We start from the raw sequence: 12234 nt of genomic DNA on the forward strand, positions 1-12234 counted from the left end.
AGTGCGTGCTTTCCTTTGCCTTCCTTCTCTCTTTCATCCTTCTCTGGACCTGCTGGCCCTCCATGGCTGCCTGAGCTTCATCTTAGCTCTCCTTGGCACTGTAGGCCCATCTGCAGCTCTGCTTCTGCCAAGACAGCACCTAGGCATTCTTTCTATCTCCTCTGCTTGGAGTCATTTCTACCTTTGTTATGCCAGACTCTGTGGCAGGTCCATTGGGTCCCCAATCCACTGACTTTCGAATCACCTTTCAGGAACTTCACTTCTGAGTCTTGTACATATCCCACGGGAACCAAGAGAAGCTTAGGAAGTGGTAAGCAGAGCATCAGGGTGTGTGTGTTGGGGGTGGGAGGCTACCAGGAGGTACTCTTTCTCCAGAGTTTTCTAAGCAGGGCAGAAAACCTGTCCATGTTATTCGTTCCCTAAGCCACTCTTAAAAATTCAGCCCTGAGATGAGCAGATGAAAAAATAAAAGCCCTGGCATCAGACTTTTTCTTCTTCCTCTGTTTCTATTTTTTTTCCTCAACATCACTCAGGTAGAAAAGGATAGGAATTATCTTTCTATGTCAAAATGCTTTTTCTACTCTAGAATTAAAAAGTTTGATGTCGGACTTCTAGTTTCCACTCTGGCATGTAAAGATCACAGAAGTCATGGCTTCTGTCATCACTTCCACCCTCACAATAGGAAATAACTGAGAAAATGAAAAATCAGTGGTTTTTCTTGAGCCATTAGAGAAATGAAGGGACAAGGTAAACCAATGCCTCAAAATCTGGAAAGACAGGTGGATCTGGAAAGCTACAGCTGAGATGTCCTGACCTACATCAGAGGCTGCTAGAGTCATGGACTGGTAGGAGGAGTGAAATGGGACTGGGGATAGAGTGTTTGAAGCTCAGTGTGGGCTAGTATAAGAGTTAAAAAGCTCTTGGGCTGCAGGCTGAGGTGGACCCCCACTTTTATGGGTTTTATCTCTAGGAACCTCATCAGCCTCTCATGGTTAAGATCTCTGGTGGCTCTGGCACCAGAAAGAGAAGAGTAATCATTGTGTAATATACTCATAACATTCTTCAGGACAGAGAGAGCTACAGAGAGAGCTACTCTCCAGGGAGAGGGGGTGGGAAAGCATTTACCAAGCCTCATCCTATCTATGAGACGGACATTCCTCCCACCCCTGCCTTGTGAGGCCTTCCTGTCTCATCTAAAAATGGGAAAAATTCTATACCAATGAAGAAACATTTGTAGAGGTCACAACTCACAGACAGAGGCCTATTAAAAGACCAAGATTTAATAAAATTATAGAATACTTCTCTTTTTTTTTAGACAGAGTCTCACTACGTCACCCTCAGTAAAGACTGTGGCATCATGGCTCACAGCAACCTCAAACTCTTGGGCTTAAGCAGTACTCTTGCCTCAGCCTCCCAAGTAGCTAGGACTACAGCTGCCTGCCACAACACCTGGCTATTGTTTTTGGTTACAGTTGTCATTGCTGTTTAGTAGGCTTGGGCCAGGCTTGAACCTGCCAGCCTGAGTGTATTTGGCTGGCGCCCTACTCACTGAGCTATGGGCACTGAGCCAATTATAGAATACTTCTAACAAACCTTACTACCACACCAACAGGTTTCCAGTATAATAACAGTAGATAGTAGCTGAGAGAACCATAAGTCAGACTCTCCCCGATGAAGAATTTATAATGAAACCGCAAGACAACAGGAGAAACAAAACAAGAATACTAGAGGAATTTGAAGTCTCTAGAATCTACACCTATAGAAAATATTAACATAGCCCCAGTCCTAGCAAGATTAACATAAATCCTCACATTAAACCTTATTTACTTCAGTTGCTACAACTCAGCACAAAACATCTGTCTTTCAACAAACAAAAAATCAGGCATGCTAAAAGTCAAGAAAATACACACAGTCTGAAGAGACAAAGCAGGCAGGAGAACCAGACTCAGATATGACACAGATGTTGTAATTATCAGATGTGGCATTTATAATAACTATGATTAATATGTTAAAGACCCTAACGTAAAAAGTACACAACATGCAAGAATGGATGAGTAACGTAAACAGGGAGATGGAAATTCTAAGAAAGGAATAAAAAGGAAATGCTAGAAATCAAAAAATAAAGAATGCCTTTGATGAGCTTATCAGTAGACTGGACATGGGCAAAGAAATAATCAGTGAACTTGCAAATAGTTCAATAGAAACTTCCAGAAATGAAATTGAAAGAAAAAAATAAATGTGAAAAGGAAGAAGAAGAACAGAACATCTAAGAACTACGGGAAAATTTCAAAAGAGATGATGTCTGTACAGTTGGAATGCCAGAAGAAGGAAGAAGAGAGAATGGGAAAGAAGAAATATTTGAAGTAATAATGACTGGGACTTTTCCAGAATTAATGATCTGTTACCAGATCAGTGGTAGGGAGAACCATCCATTAACAACCATCCTCTTGTTCCATAAAGGATCAGAATAAGACTTCTCCTCAAAAACCATGCAAATAATAAAAGTTTCATTAAGTATCTAAAGTGCTAAAAGAAATAAACACCCATCTGGAATTCTATAACCAATTTTATAAGCAATAAATTATCCTTCTAAAGTGAAGGAGAAACAAAGACATTCTTCGATAACCAAAGCCTAAGGGAATTAGTCACCAATACATCTTCCCCACAAGAAATATAAAAGAAGTTTTTCAGGCAGAAGGAAAATTATATTTCAGAACTTCAGAAAGAAAGAGTATTAGAGAAGAAATAAATGAGGTTAAATAAAAGCATTTAGTTTTTATTCCCTTTAATTGAAAACTGGTTAAAGTTATAATAGTAATGATGTATTGGGTGATTGTAGCATATGGCTAAGTGAAATGAATGACAGCATGCAGAAAGGGAAGGAAGGGAAAAATTGGGAATACTTTGTTACATGGTCCTATAGTTTGGATGTTTGCCCCCTCCAAATCTCATGCTGAAATTTGATCTCTAGTGTTCCAATGTTGGAGGTGTTTGGCTCATGGAGCAGACCTCTCATGAATGGCTTGGTGTGGCCTCAAGGTCATAAGTTAGTTGTATTAGTCCCTGGGACAGTTTTCTTAAGAACTGGTTGTTAAAAGAACCCTGGCTTCTTCCTCCCCGCTCTTGCTTCCTGTGTCACTATGTGATCTCCGCACGTGTCAGCTCCCTTTTTCCTTCCACTTTGAGTAGAAATAGCTGGAGGCTCCCACCAGAAGCCAAGCAGATGCTATTCTTGTACTGCCAAATCAAACTCTGTTCTTTATAAATTACCCAGCCGCAGGTACTCCTTTATAGCAACACACACAGGCTAACACAGATAGTAACTTCACATCTAACCATGAAGCAGGTTATTTGGAGGTTTCTGGGCAACTACATTTTTACCCTTTCTAATAGTGATTCAAAGTTTTAAAACAGAAAAATCATGTGGTTGGATTTCTTCTTCTTTTCCCTAATTACCATATTGAGGTGCTGAAGAATAGACAATGAAGGACAAACTGTTGATTTAGAGGAATTGCCTTTCAGGGCCCACAGAGGAGTCTGCCTGGTCTGGGTTTTCTTTCTTTGTTTTCTTCTGATCCTCACTCCCATATTAGATGTAGCACTGTGGAATTCTGGAAAAGCTACCTTTCTTGAAGAAAATTTACTCACAATCCTGGAAATGACTTCGTTTTATTTTCTATGTCAAAATGTAGAAAACTTCAAGATTCATATTAATTAAATGGAAGACAATTACAGTAAGATCTGAAAAGTCATTCAAAATAATATAAAAAAAGAATGTAATCAGATTCTTGTCCTATCAGCAAGCCAAGATTAACTCTCCAATTTGAAAGGAAGGGGGGGAGGACGGTTTTTTTTGTCTATTTTATTAAGAAAGAGGTAATGTTTAAGCTTGAAGAATGAAAGGTAAAATACTGAACTTCTCTCTAGAACTTTCTATCTTCAGGGAAATTTCTTTCCTCATCTAAAAACAATAATACCAACTTCCTGAGGCAGTATTGAGGATCAAATGAAGTAATCAAAGTAAATAGCTTTAGTATGATTGTTACCAATAATAAAATGGCTGTGTGTTATTTCTATATAACTTTACTCTTGGCTTCCTAATACAATTGTATCTCTACTTTAATGCTACCCAATATCCTTACATCTTCCTTTTATTATATTGTAGTATTTCTAAAATGCTGTTTAAAATAATAATTGGAACAATGTCCTTTTTTTAAGGAAGTGATATAAATGTAATTGAAACATGTACATTATTTTCCATCCCAGTGCTACATCTTACTGTGGAATCCTGCTGCAGATAAAGCTTATGCTCAGTTATTATGTGGCTCCAGTGGTCATGAAATAGATTGAAAGGGTATTGGAGGTGAATGCATGCAGAAGGAGAGACGCTTCTCCCACACTGTGCTTGGCCTTGGTCTGGGAGCAGCAGCAGCAGGAATAGGGTCACCCACAGTAAGGCCCCCTGACAAATGCATTCAGGGCAGAATAGAAAACAGCATCACCCAATGGGCCTGCTTTCAGGCAGTGTTAGACCCATGGCTGCTGATGGAGAGAATTTGGGAAGGAATAAGGAGAGAAGAGAAATCAAGTCGGAAGAGTGGAATATGAGAAATGAATCAGTAAGTACGCAAGATATGGTCACAATAGCAACAACAGCCGTAAGAAGTGAATGAGGCCCTTCAGACTCTGGTGTAGGTCCAGGAGCTTAGCTCTCTGCGCCAGGGTTCTTCATCCATGAAGTGGTGATTAGAGGGAGGGGACCTCCAGTACTGACTCAGGAAGCCTTCTCAACCTCTTGTAATGCCCTGGAACCCTTTGGGCACGTCTCCATCCCTGGACCCTATCTTTGGGTTTTCCCAGAAGCAGATCCCAAGTGCAAGTAATGTATTTGAGGGAAAAAAACACTCCTAAAGAAATAGGAAAGGAAAAGAAGCCAAGAAAGTAGAAAACTGGAGTTTAATCTTACAGAGATACTCTGGGACAAGGTGCAAAACCATTTCTCAGAAATTTTCTACCTGAAGGGTGAGGAATCTGGGGTAATTACATATCTACTCCAGAGGGCATTAATACCCCAGCACCCCTCTCCTGCCATGGTAGGCATCCAGACAGTGCTGCCTTGCATGGCTGGTCGGGGAGAGGGTTCTCAGACTCAGAGATTCTGATGCCTGCCAGCAGTTGGAAGCCAGCTGGGCAACCGACAGGTTGGAGGGGGCGCAGAGGGCCACTCCAGCATCTGCTGCAGACCCCCTTCACAGAATAACGTTTTGAAATGCATAACATAAAATACATAGGATTACAAAGAAAACCAATTATATTGAAATTCACTTCTCTCCACAGACCCCCTCAGGGGACCTCAGGTTAAGAAGCTCTGCTAGGGTTTCTTTTCCACGTGAAATTATATGGTTTTATGACCTAAGAGCACAGATTGTGTTACTCTGCCAGGAGGCAGTTGAGTAGGGCTCTGCCTACTCTGAGTAGAAAGTATTTCAGTGGAAAAATGCACTTGCCCAACCTGACAATCCCCTGCAGCTCGGGGACTATAAATGATGCTGCTGGGCTCCCTCATTCTCTTTTTATTTTTCTGCAGTGTTTGTTTTGCTTTGATTATGTTTCTACACTTTTAATTCATCCTTTGTTAGCCCTGAAAGCATGCTGGGGCAGCAATTTGCCCACATGGCCCTGGCAGCAGCTCTGCCTCCTCCACTGTCCCTAGGAGCCTCCATCTCTAAAGTTGTGTGTCTGAAGCACCAGGGTCCCACACGACACTGGGGGCCAGGGTCCGTCCTGTGGCATCATGGTGCCAACAGGTGGCTGTGTGCAGGGTGTTGGAGCAGCCACCCTGTTGGGAGCTGCACACCACTGAGACACTATACCACCTCCTAATGTGACTCTGTGGCTCTGTTACTCACAGCTAAATTACAGTATTGTGACTTCATTGTTGAGTCCCAATTCTCCTAATTATAGCCTAGAGATCTATTATTTGATTTGGTAACACCAAGTGCTTCTTTTCTAAATCATGTAATCTCTTGTAGCTTATTAATGTCAGGTTTGCGCACACGCAGGGACTTGGTTGTTTGCCAGGCAGAATCAAATTTTCAAATTTTCGCTGTGTTATGTTACAGGGCTTTGCTTGTTACAATCTAATTATATTGGCACTGAAATACTGAAAACCAATTTATATTAGAAAGCACTTTAACTCTTTCTTTGGAGTGAATTCACACGCCTAAGTGTCTGCGCACCATTGGTCTTTTTTGTTTTGTTTTGCTTTGTTTTTCCACAGGGAAATTCCTTCTGGGAAAGAGGTAAAACTAATAGTCCCTTTCTATTACAAAGTCTGTTGTTGGTGGAAAAGAATTGTGAATGTGGCTATTCTCAAACATTTTGGAAGTGTGGAGAAGTAAGCACGCACTTCCCATCTCCCTATGGGCTCCCTGCTAGGGGAGCCCCTTGACCCAGGCACCCTGAATCCTTGCTTCTGGTGGTGTAATGGAGCTGTCCTCACCACCATGCACAGGCTTGGACTGGGTTATCCCTTCTCTGTCCCCTCCTCTCTATGCCACCTTTCTCCACTGAGGCCTGAGCTGGCACCTCAGATCCTATCTGAGCCAGGGCACCTTCCTTGGCCTTTTCCCAGAGGTGGTTCTTCATGTATTACCAGCATGTTTCACCTCATTAGTGAGTTAGTGACAAAAGAGGGCCCATGTGTGGCCATCAAGGATCACTCCCATTTGCTGCTGTGAGGGATGAGTGTTGTGAGGCCGGGAAGCCCCCTGACAGTAGTCACAGAAGTCACAGGTGCGTGGAAATAGATAAGACCACCCTGAAGGAGGGGGCAGGTTAGCCAAGCACACAGTGCCCCAGGGAAGAGGACACCCAAGGAGCAACCTCAGATTGAATCCTGCACATCCACCCTGGCTCTGAAGAAGTCCCCTGCAGAGCTGATGTGTGGACTGACATGGTTAGTCAATCTCAGGAATTGTGGATAGCGTTTATGGAATCAGCAGATCCCTTTTAGCTCTTTTCTCTAGGATTTTCTCCATGGGAATGATGAGGAGAGGAACACCTGATCCACTTGAATACAAAAGAAGCTCTCATGGGGTTTCGAAAATGGACGGCCTCCTGCTTTACTCTGTGGGTCTCTAGAATGTCTTTCACTGAGGATTAGAGAGAGGCCTTGCACCCAAAAACTCTAGCCAAAGAGCACAGAGCAAGGTAGAGACCCCTATGCTCACTTTCCTGGAATGAGGCCCTTGAAACACATTTCACAAGCCTCTCCCTGACTCTTTTCATTCAGAAACCTGGCCTGTTTCCTCCTCACCGCTACATCTCTGTCCAAACTGCTCCCTCTGTCTGCATACTCATTCACCTCTATCCCATTTCTACTTGTAGAAATTTAACTCATCTCACACTACCTGGTAAAAAAAAAAATCATCTGTATTCTCAGATCCACCTGATCAGAATTGCACTCTGTTCTCACTAGCCCCAGAGTGAATTCCCTGTGCTGTTTGTAGCTTGGATGATCATATGGTGCAGTTTGCTTGGGATGGTCCTGATTTATGCCTATTGCCCCCGCATCCTTATGAACAGCATCTGTTCACTCTCCAAAGTGTCCTAGGTGAACTCTGGGTAGTGTGGTACGGCAGACACCCTATGAGCCCCCAGTGAGCCATGCCCTTTGGGGTCTTCCTTTGAATGCAGGCAGAACCTATGACTCGCCTCTGGCCAGTAGAATATGGCAAAGGTGATGGGCTAGTCACTCCCTTGATTATGTTATCTTACATGAGACTCTGTCTTAGCAGAGTAAAGCAAGAGAAGGTCCTGCTGACTTTAAGATGCAAGCCTGTGGAAAGGGCAACAAGAAATACGGGCAGGAACTTTGGCAGACTCTGGGAGCTGAAAGCCTCCATCTTCTAGAAGCAAGAAACAGAATCCTTCCAGTAACCATGTGAGCAGGAAGGGGGCCTTGAACTTCATAAAGGAACATAGCCCTGCTGATGTTTGATTGCAGCTTTGTGACACCCAGAGCAGAGGGCCCAGCTGACCCAGGCCTGCTCTTCTGACCAATAGACACCATGAGATAATAAATAGGTGTTGGTTTAAGCCACTAAATGTGTGGAAATTTGTTATGTAGCAATGCAAACTAGTAACATGGTTACCCTAGTGATAGCACTAACCACCAGCTCAAATGGTACGACTCTGACTGACTGGTATTTTCTTAAAGTCAGGGCACAAATTATGTTCATCTCCCTAGTCTCCCTGCACTCACAGGGCACTGCATACTTTCCAGGTACCACACAAGGTGGTGTAGCACAGCACTTAAAGGAGCAAGTCTTTGGAGGAGTCAGAGGGCTTGTGTTTGCATCCCACGTCTTTCCCTGATGTGGGATTCAAGGAACTAAGGAATGAACTTCTTAAGTAAGGGAAGCTGGAAAATGCGTTTTTCTGTGTGCCCAGGGAAGAAAAAGAAATGGATTTTAGTGAAGAGAAAGCAGTTTGTGGCACATCAATCTAAATTAGTTCCCTCCTCTATTTCCTGCATGACTTTAAACTAATGATTTGACCTCTTAAGGCCTCATCTGCAAAATGGGGTTATACCATAGTGCTTTCCTTTGTAAGGTAAGACTGTTGTAAGAATAAATTCAGTCGGCCAGGTGTGGTGGATTGCCTGAGCTCAAAGGTTCGAGATCAGCCTGAGCAAGTGCCAGACCCTGTCTCTAAAAAACAGCCGGGTACTGTGGCAGGCGCCTGTAGTCCCAGCTGCTCAGGAGGCTAAGACAAGAGAATCGCTTGAGCCCAAGAGTTTGAGGTTGCTGTGAGCTATAAAGCCACGCACTCTACTGAGGGCAACAAAGTGAGACTTTGTCTCAAAAAGAAAAAAAAAAAAAAGAATAAATTCAGTCAATGTAAAAATGCTTACAACCATTTGGACGCGTAGTGCTTGGTGAGTTTGCTCTTTGTTTCATTTAATCCCTATGTCGAATCTGCTATTATTATCCCCGTTTGCAGATGAGGAAACTGAGGCTCAGAGACATAAAGTCCTTTGCCCTAAAATTACCAAGCTAGTAAGCAAACCAAATTCATATTCACTTCCTTCCATACTTTTTCTACTTGTATCTTTCTTGGAGATGTACATTTTAGCAAAAAAACACAGAGAACTTTTCTCAGAACTCAACAGTGTATTACCCACAACCAGGGGTTCAGATGCCCAGATTTCAAGTTTGGCTAAGGCTCATGTTCTAAAGCCACCTTTTTAGACATGACTGGGTTTCTGGAAGCACAGGGAGCAGGCAGAGAATTTAGACAGTTTAGTGGGATATAGTGACCCATAAAAAGCTCAGGGGCCCATTAAACTGACACCCCACCTGAAAAGTGACAATGAACTTTGAGACAATTCCAGTCTACTAAAAGCTGGATATTTATGTAAGTGTGGATTATTGAGACCCGTAGATAATTTGCTACCTGCTCGTTTTTAATGCGGTCGTGAACACTCTCGCAAAGCTCATTAATTGTTAAGTGTCTGTAAGCATATTGTGTTGTAAACCAAGCCTCCGATAGACACCGATTAAAAGGAAGTGGCCTCTTTGCCAGCCAGTGTCCCAGCTGAGAAGGAGCAGGCATGCAAATCAGCCCAGGGATAATTGACAAGATTGCTGGGATGCACACAGCGCTTATATGAGTGAGTTTTACATCTCCGTCCTCAGGTAACCCTGCAGAAACATGAGCTGCTGGGTGAAGGGTGATTCTAACCGCATTTGCCATGGTGGTACAACAGAGTCAGGCACCGAGGCCCAGTAATCGGGAAATGCGTGAAGGCCATGGCCTGACAAGGCTGTAATCCATTTATTCAGAATGCCCTTGCTCCTTTTCTAGACTGGTGGATTCTGCTCATCCTTCAAGACCAATCAGTTCCTCCTTGAAGCTTTGACGACCAGACTAGGAAAAACATTTCCTCTTGGTGCTCCACCAGCCCCCTGCATATTTTCCGAATGAGCTCTAATTATGCAGGTATCTGAAATGCCTGCCCTTTTCTCCATGCCTCAATGAGTGCAGAGCTCAAAAGTCCTTTATGGATGCCCTCTTTACGGATACGCTGCATAAAAGCATCGATGAGGGCACAGACTTTGTGTGAGTGACAGTGGAAGGAACTACATCACCTAGAACCTTGGCTTCGCCCATTTAGTTTACCTCTTTCTATGTCTGGGTCTCGGGAGGGAACATACTACTATTCTTGCCCCACAGTGAGGGGGCCACAGAACCAAAAGCCGTGGAAGGCCAACCTCCCCCCAGCAGGCCTTGCAAACATTTATTTATGTTATCTTAGACCAGCGGTTCTCCACTTGTGGGTCGCGACCCACAGGAACTGTGTTAAAAGGCCACGGCATTAGGAAGGTTGAGAACCACCATTTATTGCAGCTCAATTTACAATCACCAAAATGTGGAAACAACCTAAATGCCCACCAACCCAGGAATGGATTAACAAGCTGTGGTATATGTCTACCGTGGAATACTATTAATACTCGATTAAAAAAGATGGAGACTTTACATTTTTTATATTACCCTGGGTGGAAGTGGAACACATTCTTCTTAGTAAAGCATCACAAGAATGGAGAAGCAAGAATCCAACGTACTCAATTTTAACATGAAGGCAGTAGATGATCTAATACAAGGTGGGGGGGTAGGGGATGGAGGAGACAGGTGGAGGGGAGGTGGAACAGGTATGAGGGGGTCACAGTGTATGGTGCACCTCTTGGAAGCAGGTCACAATTATAAGAGGGACTTTGCCTAACAAGTGCATCAGTATAATCTAATTCTTTGTACCCTCAATGAATCCTTAACAATTAAAAAAAATGAATTGCTAAGGGGAATTTACCTTACTAGAGACTACGAGAGTATACTTTTATTCATCTTGTTGTGTGTATTCATTTGTAATATTATTCTCTGATAGGTATAAGACTCTATGGGGACAAAACATCCAGATATTGCATTTAATAGATAACAATTGTGCTCTTTAGTATGTATATGCTAGACTGCTGCATGGAACAGAACCAACCAATGTATAATTCTGTAATGCCCCAAACACACTGTTATTTTATTTCTCACTTATGTAGTAATCCAAAGTAGGTATTCAGCAGTAGTAACCCCACTGTTCTGTGCATCAATGCAGAAATTTGGCCTCTTTCCATATTGAAACTCCATTATCTTGTAGTTTATCATTTAGTCCAGTGGTTCTCAACCTTCCTAACGCCATGATGTATTTTCATTGTTACAAAGGGGTCGCAACCCACAGGTTGAGAACCGCTGATTTAGTCTATACCAAAATGGCAGAAACATAAAGAGCATGGGCCATGTGGAGGTTTTATTGTTCAAGCCAGAAAATGGTGACCATCTTACTCCCACTCATATCTCGTGGCTAGAACTTACTACATAGTTCTGCCTAACTGTAGGGGAAGCTGGAAAATACCTTCGGCTGTGTGCCCGGGAAGAAAAGGAAAGGGATTTCACTGAAGAGAAAGCAGCGTGTGGCACATTGATCTAAGTTAGTTCCTTCTTCTGTTTCCTCCTCCTCGTACTCTCCAGAGGTGGTAGATGCTCACAACTGTGCCGGGTTACACATAGTCCCCTGACAGCTGAACATTTGTGAAGAGTTCCATATTTTCAGGTTATTTATTTATTTTTTTTTTACATCAAACCATGTATTTCCCACTTATTACCATGATGATTTTGGAGATAGGTTCCCACACACAGGCTACAATTTCCACTTATACCAAACTGTATACCCCAAATTTGCCAAGAGATTTGATTCTTCCCACCCAAACTCTGCTTTGTGGAAACCAAATACACTATTGGTTTCCATGATTCTCCATATCGATTTAAATAAATGTGTATGTTAACACATAGCACACAGAAGTGGTCATTTCCATAACTCCATGAGGCTTGGCTATCATCTATCTTCCAAAACTTCCAAATCTTCTATTTCAGATTCTTCTAGACAGGGCCTTAGACAGATGACAAGCCTACTGTTTTTCTAAATAAAGTTTCTTGACCATTTGATGGTCTGAGTGTTTGGCCAAACATTTGCAGAGTTCAGTGAGCAAGGCTTCTCCAATTGTAGCAGGAAATCACATCCACAATCAATTCAAGGTTAGAATTCCTGAAATATGGCTGGTATCTGATTTTGGTGGTTATGCACAATGCAAAACTAACTGATTTCAAACTCTTTTTATCTTTCAGCTA

This window comes from Nycticebus coucang, chromosome 14 (genome assembly GCF_027406575.1).
Source record: "Nycticebus coucang isolate mNycCou1 chromosome 14, mNycCou1.pri, whole genome shotgun sequence".
NCBI lineage: Eukaryota > Metazoa > Chordata > Mammalia > Primates > Lorisidae > Nycticebus > Nycticebus coucang.